Source organism: Gymnodraco acuticeps, unplaced genomic scaffold (assembly GCF_902827175.1).
Source record: "Gymnodraco acuticeps unplaced genomic scaffold, fGymAcu1.1, whole genome shotgun sequence".
Classification (NCBI taxonomy): Eukaryota; Metazoa; Chordata; class Actinopteri; order Perciformes; family Bathydraconidae; genus Gymnodraco; species Gymnodraco acuticeps.
In genome coordinates, this window is record NW_022990131.1 from 44,216 (window position 1) to 58,327 (window position 14,112).

The 14,112-nt window shown below is 38.5% G+C and overlaps 1 pseudogene; it reads left to right on the plus strand.

The window, feature by feature from the left end:
• Window positions 1–13,819, plus strand: part of LOC117546532 — a 41,240-nt pseudogene extending 27,421 nt beyond the window's left edge.
• Window positions 13,820–14,112: the final 293 nt, after the last annotated feature.

Below are 14,112 nucleotides of genomic sequence, written 5' to 3' on the forward strand. Positions count from 1 at the left end.
AATGAAAGACATTCAGACAAAGGCATTTAAAAACAGTAAAAGATAATAAAATAAACATTAAAAGAAAAAATACATAATACATGTAAAGCCTAGAAAACTTAGCCCTACTTTCTTAATCAATGGAAAGGTGTTATTTTAAAATGTAGCAATGAGCTTTAACATCTTTTAAAGGTATACATGTCACCAAGCAGACATGATTCCTGATGTATTGTTCTGCTTTTGTGCTAAGTGGCTACTTCCTGTTGTTGGACAAACAATTGTGTGGGAATAAAAACATGGATGGCTTCCTTAAAGAGGCCCATCATCTTAAACAAAACAAAATAACCCTTTTTCCAAAGAAGAAATCAGCCTACATCAACTCAACGTCTTCATACAAATAATAATAATAAAGCTTTATTTATAGCACTTTTCATACAACACATGCAGCTCAAAGTGCTTTACAAAATCATACGTCACAAGTTAAAAACAAACAACAAGAAATTCCACACAGATTATTTGAAGAACATGCAGCGAAATATAAGATTTTATCAGGTTAATAGACACAAGGAGGTAAAATGTATGATAACAAAATAAATAAATAACGGTTTCTCTCCGACAGATAAGACACAAGACAACTGAGTCGATGCAACAATAAAAACATAGCAATCAAGTTTGATTATTACGCTTATATAATCCTATAAACACTTAGAATATAATCATTTAATGTCGTTATACATGTACAATGAAAGAAAGAAAAGCTTCTCCCTTTAAAAAGGTGCCATCAAAACAACAACATCACAACATACGACAACAAATACACGCAGCATACACACCTATGTAAGAATAAAGTGCAGTAATTATTTCCAGGGGTATAAAGAAAAAAATGTAATAAATAATAATAGGTATGTATTTATAATAATGATATATACGTTTATATATATACACAGTCCCGTTTATTGCACATGGAGGATGATTAAAGGGTATGAGTTCAGGAGGTTAGTGCAATGATAGTTCTTAGGAAAAAAACTGTCTTTGAGTCTGTTTGAATTGAACCCATAAGAACCCGGACCCATTTTACTTTTGGAAAAATGTGAGGGGAACATAATTTAGGCTAAATAGACCACCTAGCAGGGCCGTTTCTTCCTATAGGCGGACTGTGCAGATACATAGGGCCCCCGCAGCCACTAGGGGCCCCCCACGCTGAAAGTTCAGGTTCAGCCTCAATATATTTGGGGGAATTAAAATTAGCCGTCTTTATTTGTAGACAGGCAAGCCCCCTCCTGTGTTCGGTGAAGCATTATAAAAATCAAATGTAGGATATAAACACAACTAAACGGCAATGATAGCAAAGCTATGGCTTGTGTTTGTGGGGATCAATAAAGTCCAAATCATCGTTGGGCTGTCAGCCAATGAGTGACGTCTGAGGAAGATGAACAATGTAAATTAAACATTGTTGAGAAAATGCTGCATCTCTTGCATTTATTGACGTAGAGGAGCCTTATTGTTTACCTTTTAATATCATTTTTTGTAAGTTTCAATTGCTTGGTTTTCGTGAAATTAGCCTGTTTTCCTCTTAAAGTGTAACAGATTGATGCATCTCCACAGATCATCTTAAAGGCTTCGGAATCTCCCCATTGTAGTTTGAAAAAGGGCCCCGAAACAGCTAGAAACGGCCCTGCCAACACATTCCTGACAAGGAACCCCCCCTAGTGTCAAATATCTGAAATGTGACATAATGGTAAAATAACTCTTATTTATAACTTAAGTAATGAGGATGATTTTTTGGTTTGAATTAGTTTGAACATTCTTTGAATTGAAGAATAAAGAATATATTAACTAAATATAATTGAATCAGCTAAATTAACTGAGCAGATCATAATAATGTATCTAATTGTGCATATATGTCACTCCGGGTTTACTGTGAAAGTTTAGGGTTAACGTCCCGATGTGACATCAGTGTCACAGCGATGTTTGTCTCCTTTGTTTCTTATCAATTTGATCAATAATTGTTTCCACAACAGGTTAAATGTAATAAAGGACATTTTATGTAAGCATTTTAATTCTTAAATGGCTTGAATTTTACCTTTAGCGACAAACACAAAAAGCTTTTCAAATGTATCTAGTTCTGTCACATGTGTTAGCCTGGCACATGGACATCTTGGACATGTTGTCATGGGAACACACATGACCTGGACCATGACCCACCAGACTGTTCAGGGTGTGTCACATAATGGGTCTTTCTCAATGTCGAGTACGCTTGCTTGGTAGCACATGTCTTCCGAGTCACTTCCTTCAGAAGCGAGGCAAGAATACTTCCTGGCATTCAGAAAACGAAGAGTGGAACAGGCGAGCAAGTGTGCAGGTGTGCGTCATATGAGAGGCCCCGCCTTACATTTTCCACCACATATTTGGGGAAATTGGTTTGGTGCAAAGCATTGTGGGGATTTTAAGACAGCGTAGTCTACACATGTGCAGCCTCGAAATTTCTCGCTACGAAGTACGCCGGGCTCGGTAGAATTCCAAGTATGCTGGACATTGGAACAGTACTTCGGCGGCACTCGATGACGTAGTATGCTTGAAATAGTGTCTCTGGAGCACTCGACATTGAGAAACACCCAGGGACTTCATGAGATCAAATAAAGGCTAAAGCTGAATAAGGAACTTTCCAGAACATTTAAAGGTCATGTGACACCTTATGGGATTTACACTTAAAACATTGAACCACATTTAAGGTCACATCTTGAGTTAGCACTATTTATTAAAAAAACCTCATGCTTGTGTTAAAAAACTTGCAATCCACTGCGTCCCCAGAGTGCAGCACTTTCTAAAGTACACACTAAAACCTCAGATGAGAATTCAGTAATCGGAGCTCTTTTCTTTCTTTACTATCACCACTAAAGCAGTGTCCTGTTTTTGGCAGAACAGAGCGGTGTTTTTCCTTCAATCCCATTTAGCCACACTCGACTGAATGATGTCCCCCTTCCTGCGTTTTGTTCCCTTCATTAAAAAGCTCTAAGTGTGACAATTTTCCTGTGGCATTTAAGTATTCATTGCCAAGTGTTGAGTAATTAGAAGATGGAAGAGCAATTAGCTTTGGTCTTTTGATAGAGGAAGTCTGGAGAATGGAGCTTTGACCGGCAGCACAGAAAAAACATATATAACATTTTGTTTATTTAAACTGGAGAGAAGTCATGAAGTCTTTATTTCAACACTTTGTGAACATGTGTGGAAAGTTGTTAGTATAAGAAAAAGCAAATCTTTCAATGTTTCCAAATTAAATATTGCATGTGGAACGCTTATTATTGTCAACTTTCTGTATGTATTTAGCTGAATCTGCACGATAGTAACAATTAAAGGGAAACGTTCCTTTCTTATGGCGTTTTTTTTTAAATGGAAGAGAGTCTTTATTGTAATTTTCCAATTTTCTCAGCTTATAAAACCCTGAATTTACAAAATATCAGCTGAAATGCATCATTCTTTAATTGTAAAATACTTATATCCATTCTGCGTCAGTTGTATTTTTGAAGTTAAAGGAAAAAATCCACCTCGGACTCAGATTATTTCCATTATAAACACTTTTTTCATTATTTGTTGGTCTATAAAAAGGCAAAACGTTTCACAAAATGCCCTTTACAACTTCATAGAGCGCAAAGATGATAAAATATATAATTTGTTTCACTAGCACACCAAGAGATATTCAGTACTGATGCGAGACCAAACAAACCATTAACTAATCTCCATTAAGAAACTGGAACTAATAAATGTTTGGAGTTATTTTCTTCTTGGAAAAGAGTCCTCAATGATTAATGGATTATGTAAATGGCTGCAGACACATGTTTTCTCTTACTGAAGTAATTGTAATTACTCATACGATCGATTCAGCCTTTCTCCAACAGTGCAGTTTCTTTAATTAAACCTTTATCTTGTCACATTTCTGAGAATTGTCAACTCCCCTTACAGGAAAAGGGACACATCTTATGACTGTTACTGTCGATAAAGGAGTACAGTATGTCATGTACATGTAATTAAATATGGTGTGTTGTACACTACACATAGCATAGATACGTTGAATCTAAGAGGTCAAAGATGGAAGGACAATATGTATCTGTAATTTTTGTCTGCCTATTTGCATGATTTATTGGGAGAACTTCACCTCTTAAGGGCTCTGGAAGGATTTACAAGGCCCTATTACACTTTTTTTGTGGTGTGTTACATATATATGTTCTGCAAAGGATAAAATCCCAAAGATCGCACCCGATAGAGTTTGTCCCGCCCCTCAGAGCAGACTGGGCTCTGGTTTCAGACAGAGGGTGAAAAGAGGTGCTGCAGCACAGGCAGTATGAGTAAAATAAAGAGCTTTTTGAACATTAAAGCATGGAGACATGTCACAGGAGAGACACTAAAAACAAATAATAATGTATTTCCGCCTCAAATAAATCAATATATGACAGAAAAACTCATGTGTTGATTAAACTAGATACACAACCGAGGAAATGTGATTGCTTCATTTGAAAGTGGCTCCAAGCTGACATAACTGGAAGTCTTCTCAATAACTCTTGACGCTGTAATGAAAAACAGAAATCACCAAGTAACTTGTCGCTTCATTTCACAACATACCAAACACAGTGTCGTTTGAGGGGAAGCATCTCGTGGGAATTTTAGATCACAAGACAGCTGGGAACGCCGTCGAACGATCCCACAAAACATCGTTTCCCAGAGGTCTCCCGTCAGTCACGAGCCCACACAAACCCACGGGAAGCTATTTTCTTCTTCTGTTCTTGAAAAAGCAACACTGGGAGAAGTTAAATAATGGCTTCTGGTTCCTTCCCATGTGCAGTATCACAGCGGGATGATTACACATATATTACAGGCGTCCCTCACACTGAAGCAATGTGTGTTTTCGGTATGCAACTGATCATTTCCAAACTCAACAAACAAACAAAGTAGTTTAGTTGAAGTCAAATAAAATGGAAGTTTCACCTCCTTTAATTCACAGTTTTCGGAAATAAATGGATTTCATTTTTTGCCTTATGGCAGTTTTAAGATATGTGATAACTGTATATGGTTTTACAGAAATAATCTTAATTCTGTGGAGAGAGTATATGTGAATCGCTGATTCAAAAAGATTCCTCTAAGGCTTTCTGTTATCACAACTGCTCCCTTTGATGATAACTATCATTTTTATTAATCTTTTTTTAATCTTTGATGTGCGCTTTGAGAACAGCCTTGTTTCTGGACGCTCCTTTGCCGCAGAGAGATACAAATGTCCCTGCCATCTGAAGTCTTTTTATCTGTAATTTAGCCCTTACATCATTTCATAAGTGGAAAGTGGGGAAAGTATTGCCACGAGACAAGATGAGATAATACCACAGTAATTTCACTTGGAGTTACTTCTTTTACGAATAGCTTTGAACTGCCGGTGAAACAAGGATGATTTCTTTAGTTTAATTTTAACATAAAACAAGTGACACTGTGTTGCTACTTTGGCATGATCTGTTTTAAACCAAAACGTAATTAAATTACATAAATGGACGTTTACTAAGGTGGAATTATCTCTATTGTTAGGATGTCAGGCGAATTACTCTAACTCAATCAGGCACAAGACACAACTCATTAGTCAGAGACAGAGACGCTGGTTATTTGAAGCTGTGACCGTGTTTCCCTTTGTGATTGCAGAACTAATTTCTCAAATAGTTTTTCTGAAAAACAAAATACAAATGGTCTGTGGAGGATACCAGAAGCTGTGCTTCCTAACTGTTTGAATAAAGAACACACATATAGCAGTAGCCCATTATCACAAAACAATATTAAAACATTTGTAAGATAATCCTTGTTCCACAATCTTCTTTGTCTGCAGGCGTAATTGATGTTTGTACCAGTTTTTTGTGCTATACACAGAAGGAGTAGGCTACAAGCAGTGGCGGACTGGCCATCGGGACGTTCGGGACGAATCCCGATGGGCCGGTACTAAAGTGGGCCGGTTCGGACGATATGGGCTGGTCGGATAAGTCACTAGCACCCACCCTACTAGCGGCATATACTAGCGGCATATACTAGCGGCATATTACTAGCGGCATTTACTTGCGGTACCGATGTAGGCGGCTGTCTCTCGGGTATCCGAAGTGGGCCGGTCGAGAGACCCGGGCTGATTTTTAGTCCCCAGTCCGCCCCTGGCTACCAAGTTAAGCTAATGCTAAAAACAACTGAATTTCCAGATGTATGACCTTGAAACCATAACATAGTTACCATCTTCTTGTAATTTGAATGTTGTTTTTGGCTGAGTTTAGCTTTTCTGCAACTTGCAACTCTCCAAACCGTTTAACATGTGTTTAAGTAGTGGAGTATACACTGGACTGAAGACGAGACAGTGTTCAAAGCAGTTGACTTCAACTGATTTGTCCATATATAACTTTTGTGTTTTGAGCATAATATGAGCTTAATAATAGCATTAGTCATTGCTAGAGCTATGTATCAACCTTAGCTTGCCTGCTAGCTCGTTGTTGCTGTAGCTTGCTAAGAATTTGTTTAGGTTTAACCTTTAGACTTTTTGACCCTCACCTCTGACATTTAGTGAAATATGTTTGTTGTTTGTTCCACCACGAGTCAGACGAGGGTGTGAAAACTGTGTAATCTCTGTTTGTCAGCACAGACAGCCAGGACTAAATGTTAAGAAGCTTAGCGCTGGAAGCAGGAAGAAAACGGCTTGCTTTGATATGTCATTAATAAGAGTTTCACCACCACACAGATTTTATTATTTAGTTTGTGGCAGAGGTATTCTAGAAGCTTCCCTTTGATTGCAGGCTTTGTGCTAAGCTAGGCTCACCTGGACCTCTCTGCCCTCTACACAGATAAAGCAATTCATATTCTACTTTAAGTATTGGTAAATTAGGCATATTTCCTAAACTGATAACATTTAATTGACCTGACTCTCAAGTCTTCGAGTTTCGAGTGAAAAGACAGCGTATGATGACCCTAAACTCACCCTATTTCATGTCAAGTGGTTTGTATTAAGTCCTCATTTACCCCCACCAAATATGTTCTGACATAGAGGGTTACACACACACACACACACACACACACACACACAACACACACAACACACACACACACACACACACACACAGAGGCAACACACACACAGAGGCAACACACTAGTCATTAGTGATGCAGAAGGACAACCGTTAAATTGATCCTGAGCTGCCTCCCACACACACACACACACACACACACACACACACACACACACACACACACACACACACACACACACACACACACACACACACACACACACACACACACACACACACACACACACACACACACACACACACACACACACACACACCAACCCAGTCTCACAGCATTTCGTGTTCACCAGCACGATTTTTAATCTATTGATTCGTGTTCACCAACACGATTTGCCCCTTTTTTTCGTGTTGCACAGCACGATTTTAAAAGCAATGTATTTCTACTGCCTGCAGCACGTCTTTTTCTCCGGTCGGGGTCGTGGGAGACCGGAAGCTGTGTGGTTCATAAAAACATGTTCTTACTCAAGATCAAGCCACAGTTATTGCTTTTATTTGAAATCGTATAATTTTGGACTTTTGTTGCCGTCTGTGAGGAAAATAAATGGGGCTCAGAGCCTCAGAATACTGAAATCTGTATTTTTTAAATCTTTTTTTCCTTCTAATTTGTTATTCTTTTCAAATAACACACTGTTATTTACTCACCAATAACACACCATTATCCTTGCTTTTATTTATTGGTTTAATTCCATAATCTCTGGCTTTTTTGGCGTCCGTCAGGAACTGAATTTCAAATAAAAATAACCGGAAACAGACGTAGGCATTTCGAGCGATTACCCAAGATCCTCAGCTATGGTTTTAAGCTCGTTTATTGGATGTTTTAGCCGCAATGCATGCTGGGATTTGGTGTTTATATTATATGAAATCCGGAAACATTTTAAAAGAATAAAATAATACTTAATTCCGAGCGCTCTTGCTTTTCTCTTTGAAAGTCATCACATAACTGCATTGTAATACACGGTTCGGCTTGCATTACATATTACAGATCTGCCGTAGTTCTTTATTTATAGAGCCCTGATGAGAAGACCTTTGGAAAAACTGAAGAAATGCCGCCGAAACTGAATACTTGACGTGGATCATAAATATATTCAACAATTAAACAACATCTTCAATTTCTCTTCACACAATACGTCTCCTTGCAGTTATCAATACTAATTCGGCTGACTTTTACATTTGATCTAATTCACAGATAGGTTATATTTAAACCATAACGGTGCACAGCTGATATAAAAGGACTTGTAGTTTTTAAAGATATTACTGATTTTCTTTGAATGTAAGAATGTAAATACTGAGTCTGAAATAGTATAGCAATATGCTGTAAAATTATGTGAAAGCATGCATAAAAACTACACATCTTCAGATGTTGTACGAAAACATAAGTGTCCTACACTAATAATACAAAGTTATTATGGCTGTGGTGTACCTTGTGTGCACCTCCTAGTGGTTAAAGCACGTTATTGAATTATTGTGTTTTATTTGATTAAAAAAATATTAAGAGTAGGCTACATACTTTCATAGGGGGAAAGTATAAATATAGAATATAAAAATCAAGAAGATACTATAAGTGATCTCTACAATAAAACAGTTTAGTGCAGAATGTACAAAGATATTAATAGGAGGAGGTGTAAAACAGAAAAAAACGAATATAACCTTTATCTAAACATTAAATAATACTTTAGATTAAGGTCTTCTTTTAAATAAGAAAAAAACTTTGGGGGGTATCTATCTACAGATAAATATTAAGCCTGACAAAGTACTTAACGTCTAATATATTGCTTTCCTGCAATGTTAACTATGTTGAAGCACTTATTTTAACTGATATTATACATATGAATTATACTCTTATGTATGTAGATAGAATAAGAAATGTGCAAGAATATGACAGTTTAATGCGGAGGTACACACATATTGATAGATGTCTTGTAATGCACTGTTGAGGAACCTGTGACCCAAGTGTTTCATTCATTGCATAACTACACCGTAGTTGTGTATATGATATGTCAATACACCTTTGAAAATCTTGAAAGGGATGTGCAAAATAGCCATAATATACAGTCTTTAATTAACTATTAGTAAAGAATAACGAGTAATGAATATACTTTATTACTCGTTTCCATTCATGTCAATTGCAGATAACATGTTTAGTCTTCTCAAGCACCAACTATCAAATATCTCTCCTGATTGTTGGCACTTGACAATCACCTTCCCTGAATTTTACTCAGGTGTAACTAAAGTCTGATTTAAGGGTTGTTTATATTTCACATAATTAATCAGAATCTGCAAAGTAACTCAAATAAATGCAGTAGAGTAAAAATACCAGGTTAACCTCTGAATTGTAGTGGAGTAGAATTACAAAGTAACAATGAGCTGTCATGTGGGTAGTAATGCTGTGCATTATGGACACAAGCGATTTTCACCCATTTATTAATTATATGTTTACATTTGATAACACCAATGTGTTTAATACTGGCAACTTCTAATTGTGGGGGAAAACGTTCAGTAGCGACGTCCCATAGAACATTTGGCGAAACACAATAGCCAGCATGTGTAGTTCTGGGGGGGCGTTCAATTTCAGTTTTGGATAGTCTGGCGTGGTTTCGTTCCATTTCACACAGCTGTTTGACGCTCTGCGTAACCCTTACGGGGACTGTAGTCCTAAACGATAGCTGGGGATTATGGGTAGTGTAGTGTCTTCGGCCATCCTAAACTCAGAAAATGTTGACAATCGCAATGATGCTCGAAATGTCCCTTATAGGCCTATGTCTGTTTCCGGTTATTTTTATTTTGAAAATCAGTTTCCTGACGGATGCAAAAAAGCCAGAGATTATGGAATTAAACCAATAACATAAAAGCAAGGATAATTGTGATGTGTTATTGGTGAGTAAATAACAGTGTGTTATTTTTGAAAAGATTAACGAATTAGAAGGAACAAAATATTTAAAAATACCAGATTTCCGTATTTTTTTCCGTTCCTACCCTCACCTATGGTCATGAAGGATGGGTCATGACCGAAAGAACGAGATCGCGGATACAAGCGGCCGAGATGGGTTTTCTCCGCAGGGTGGCTGGTGTCTCCCTTAGGGATAAGGTGAGAAGTTCGGTCATCAGGGAGGGACTCGGAGTTGAGCCGCTCCTCCTTCACGTCGAAAGGAGCCCAGTTGAGGTGGTCTTCGGGCACCTAGTTTAGGATGCCACCTGGGCGCCTCCCTAGGGAGGTGTTCCAGGCACGTCCAGCTGGGAAGAGACCAAGGGGTAGACCTAGGACCAGGTGGAGGGATTATATCTCTTCGCTGGCCCTGGAGAGCGCCTTGGGATCCCGTTGATGTCGCCAAGGGAAAGGAAAGTTTGGGGCTCTCTGCTGGAACTGCTACCCCGCGACCCGACCACGGATAAGCGGGAGAAGATGGATGGATGGATGGATGGATTTCCGTATTCTGAGGCTCTGAGCCCCATTTATTTTCCTCACAGACGGCAACAAAAGTCCGAAATTATACGATTTAAAATAAAAGCAATAATTGTGGCTTGATATTGAGTAAGAACATGTTTTGATGAACCACACAGCTTCCGGTCTCCCACGACCGCGACCGGAGAAAAAGACGTGCTGCAGGCAGTAGAAATACATTGCTTTAAAATCGTGCTGTGCAACTCGAAAAAAAGGGGCAAATCGTGTTGGTGAACACGAATCAATAGATTAAAAATCGTGTTGGTGAACACGAAATGCCGTGAGACTGGGTTGCACACACACACACAGCACACACACCACACACACACACACACACACACACACACAACAACACACAAACTCTTCTGTACATCTTGCAGCCTCAAGGCCTCTCTCCCTGACTCACTCCTGAATTAAACACATGACTTAAATCACATGTCCCGCTCAATCCGTGTCCTGGGAGAGAGATTGTGTTGATAATGTAATGACATTTAAGGAAATCACATAAGAAAAAGTTCAGAAACATTCACATCTAATACATACAATATTTCTGTTCTTACTGTACATTTAAATCAGAAAATGACAGAAATGGTTTAACTGTAAAAGCTGTTTTAGCATTTAGCAATAAGTGGATCTTTAAATAGTAAATGATTAAGGGGAGGACTATGACTTACAGCATGTGTCTTTAGTTTAGTTTAGAAGCGATTGTCTTAGCAATGGATGCTCTCCAGCGTGCTGCTCTGATTTTTCACTGTCTACTTACTGACGTATCACGGTATAATTAATGAGATCCGAGCCTCTCGTTTCCCACATGCTGAAAGTGAAACAAGGTGCAAGACAGTGTTGAAATTCTAGGCTAAAGCTGTGGCTCTTTAAGTTGGACTAAGTAGTTCATGTAACTACAGTTACACACGTTAGACACTTTTAGGTCTAGTTAGAACAAACGCAGCCTTATGTTTGAGCAGACCGGGGGTTAAAATCGGGCTTTTACATTCACCACTTCAACATATTCAGGCTTTCATTTCCTGCAACTAAGTGCTTTTTGACAGTCCGTTGTTGTATACTATAGAAGTATATTTAATTAGCTTTATCTAACTGGATTTTCAAAAACAAATTGCACTTCTTCTTACCCTCCACGATCCAAAACAAAGTTAATTACAATTCATTTAACACCATTAATCATTTAAAAGTTGAAAAGTGGTTGCCAATGTTAAGGTCATTTTAGTCAAATTGAGTTTGTTAAAACCACGTCTGGTTGTAAAGCCATCTTTTTAAATCTATATTTAAATGTTTACCATGACTTTATATATCAACCAATTATCAGTTTCCTGTTTCCTGTTATACACTATTTAAGCTTTATATTTCAGTCGTTTAACCATCACGTTAAGATCTATATTTGAACTATTTGTCCATTATTTGCAGATATATATTATTACCATGTATACATTCCTTTAAGATATACATTTAAAATGTTTTTCCTTCCATTTTAGATACATATCATATATGTTTACCAGTATTTTTAGATATATATTTCAACAGTATATCCATTACTTTTATTTTCCTAAAATTTGATCTATATATATTTCAGTTGGTTAACCACATGTTTTAGACATATATTTGGAACAGTTTTTTTATTTTATTTACATTTTGTAGCTCTTTGTCAAGTTAGTTGAGTGACTCGGAGTACCAGAAGTACAGAGTACCTCCTTGAGTGTTTCTCCTTTAATCCGTTTATAGTATTTGTATTTACCTTCCTTTTATCTCCTGTGTTTCCAGGTGGATTTGGGGATTCCTAAGATTCGTCACAGCGATCGGCACACAGGGAGCGATCTCCAAAGAGACGAAGAAGCACTATACTACGTCCGATCGTACAAAGTGGACCTGAGCTCCAACGGAGAGGACTGGGTCACCGTGAAGGAGGGCTCCAAGCAGAAGGTAATAATGATGAAGTCCTTTGCGCTGTGCATCTAATATTGATGAGTAATGAAGGAACGCTGAATTCTAATCAATGGGGAGAGAAAGTGAGGATGGCTAAATCAATGTTTTTTCCAAGGCTGACAGCTTTTGGCAGCCTCTCTAGTGTGAGCCTTGACTGAATTGAGTGCGCTGAAAGTCTCATCAAAATGCATTATTCTGAGGAACAAGTCTGGGAGTTGTCTAAGAAGTGACATTGGTGCAGAGATAAATTGATAGCTTGCAGAGAATATGACGTACTGATAGACAAGTACATCCGACAAATCATGTCAAAGTCCTCAACGTCTGTTAAAGTCCCCTTCGTGTATTGGGGTTACACATTGGGTTCCAAAACTTACAAGCCACTTGAATGTCTGGGAGCAATTCATCTTATATGCTACACAAATATGGCCAGGATGAATAGTGGGTTGCAGATTAGAATTTTCCAAAGGGGGGTTCGTTTAGCATGAAACACTTGAAATAACTAAAGGATAAGTTAAACAACAAAGTAGAAAGAAAGTGAGGTCAAAGAAAACTATTTCTGCTAAAAGGTTAGCCATAGCCGCTTTCACACCAAGTACTTAGCCAGTACTTGTTCCCCCGAACTCTTTAGTCCCCCCGAACTGTCCTAGTAGATCGCATTCTCATCGGAATAAGTCCCAGAGGGAGGATTAGGCAAATGAAGCCGCTGACGTCACTTCTTCTTCTTCACTCGTAAACGTTGGAGTTGGGGACTGGCTACAGTAGAAGCTGCTGGGTCGCGTCTTCCGAGTAAATCGCCAGAAGCGCCGACACCCTCCTCATCTCCACCGCTCCCATGTTTTATTTTGTGTTTGGCCATAAGTTAGTCCTCTCTCTGTTGGTGCGCTGGGCTAATGCTAATGCTAAGAATGCTAATGTGAGCAAATAAAATGGTGGCTTCACAAAACTTTTTTTTTTTACGGGGCGTGGTTTGCAATTCGCCCAGCCAATATAAATTGTTACTGTGGCCGACACAACCCACGAACCATTTCCCCCCCAGGAAAGTACTACTAGTAGTAGTTTGCGCGAACTAGGGACTAAGCCCAGATCCTTAATGCTCTTAATGTATTTTCTATTTTTGTAAAGCACTTTGAATTGCCTTGTGTTGAAAGGTGCTACATGTATATAAATAAACTTACCTTGCCTTGTTACACTGAGTCTGGAAAGTGATCCTTTATTCTTGTCCTCAGATCTTCGAGGGGAACCACAACCCGACGGATGAAGCTCGCTCTTTCCTTCCAAAACAAACTCTGGCTCGATACATCCGGGTCCGCCCCATGTCTTGGGAGGCAAGGGATCTGCATGCGCTTCGAGATCTATGGCTGCAGGACATCAGGTAGCGTTAGAAAACACTTCCACTGACAAACTCACAAATACCCGTGACATGATGTGAGGCTCTTAGCTCCAGTTCTACCTCTTGATGCAGTTGATTTATGTGTTCAATAACACATACTGTTACTAGCTCGAATCATTCATGCATTTAACCTTCCTAATTATCTTCCCCTGTCCCCACATGGAGCATTAAAGTTTAACGTCATCTAAATCTGATCTCATCTAACACATGCATGTCCCTCACACCCACAAACACATTTTCTAATATATTACAAAGGTGATTCATGATGATCATAC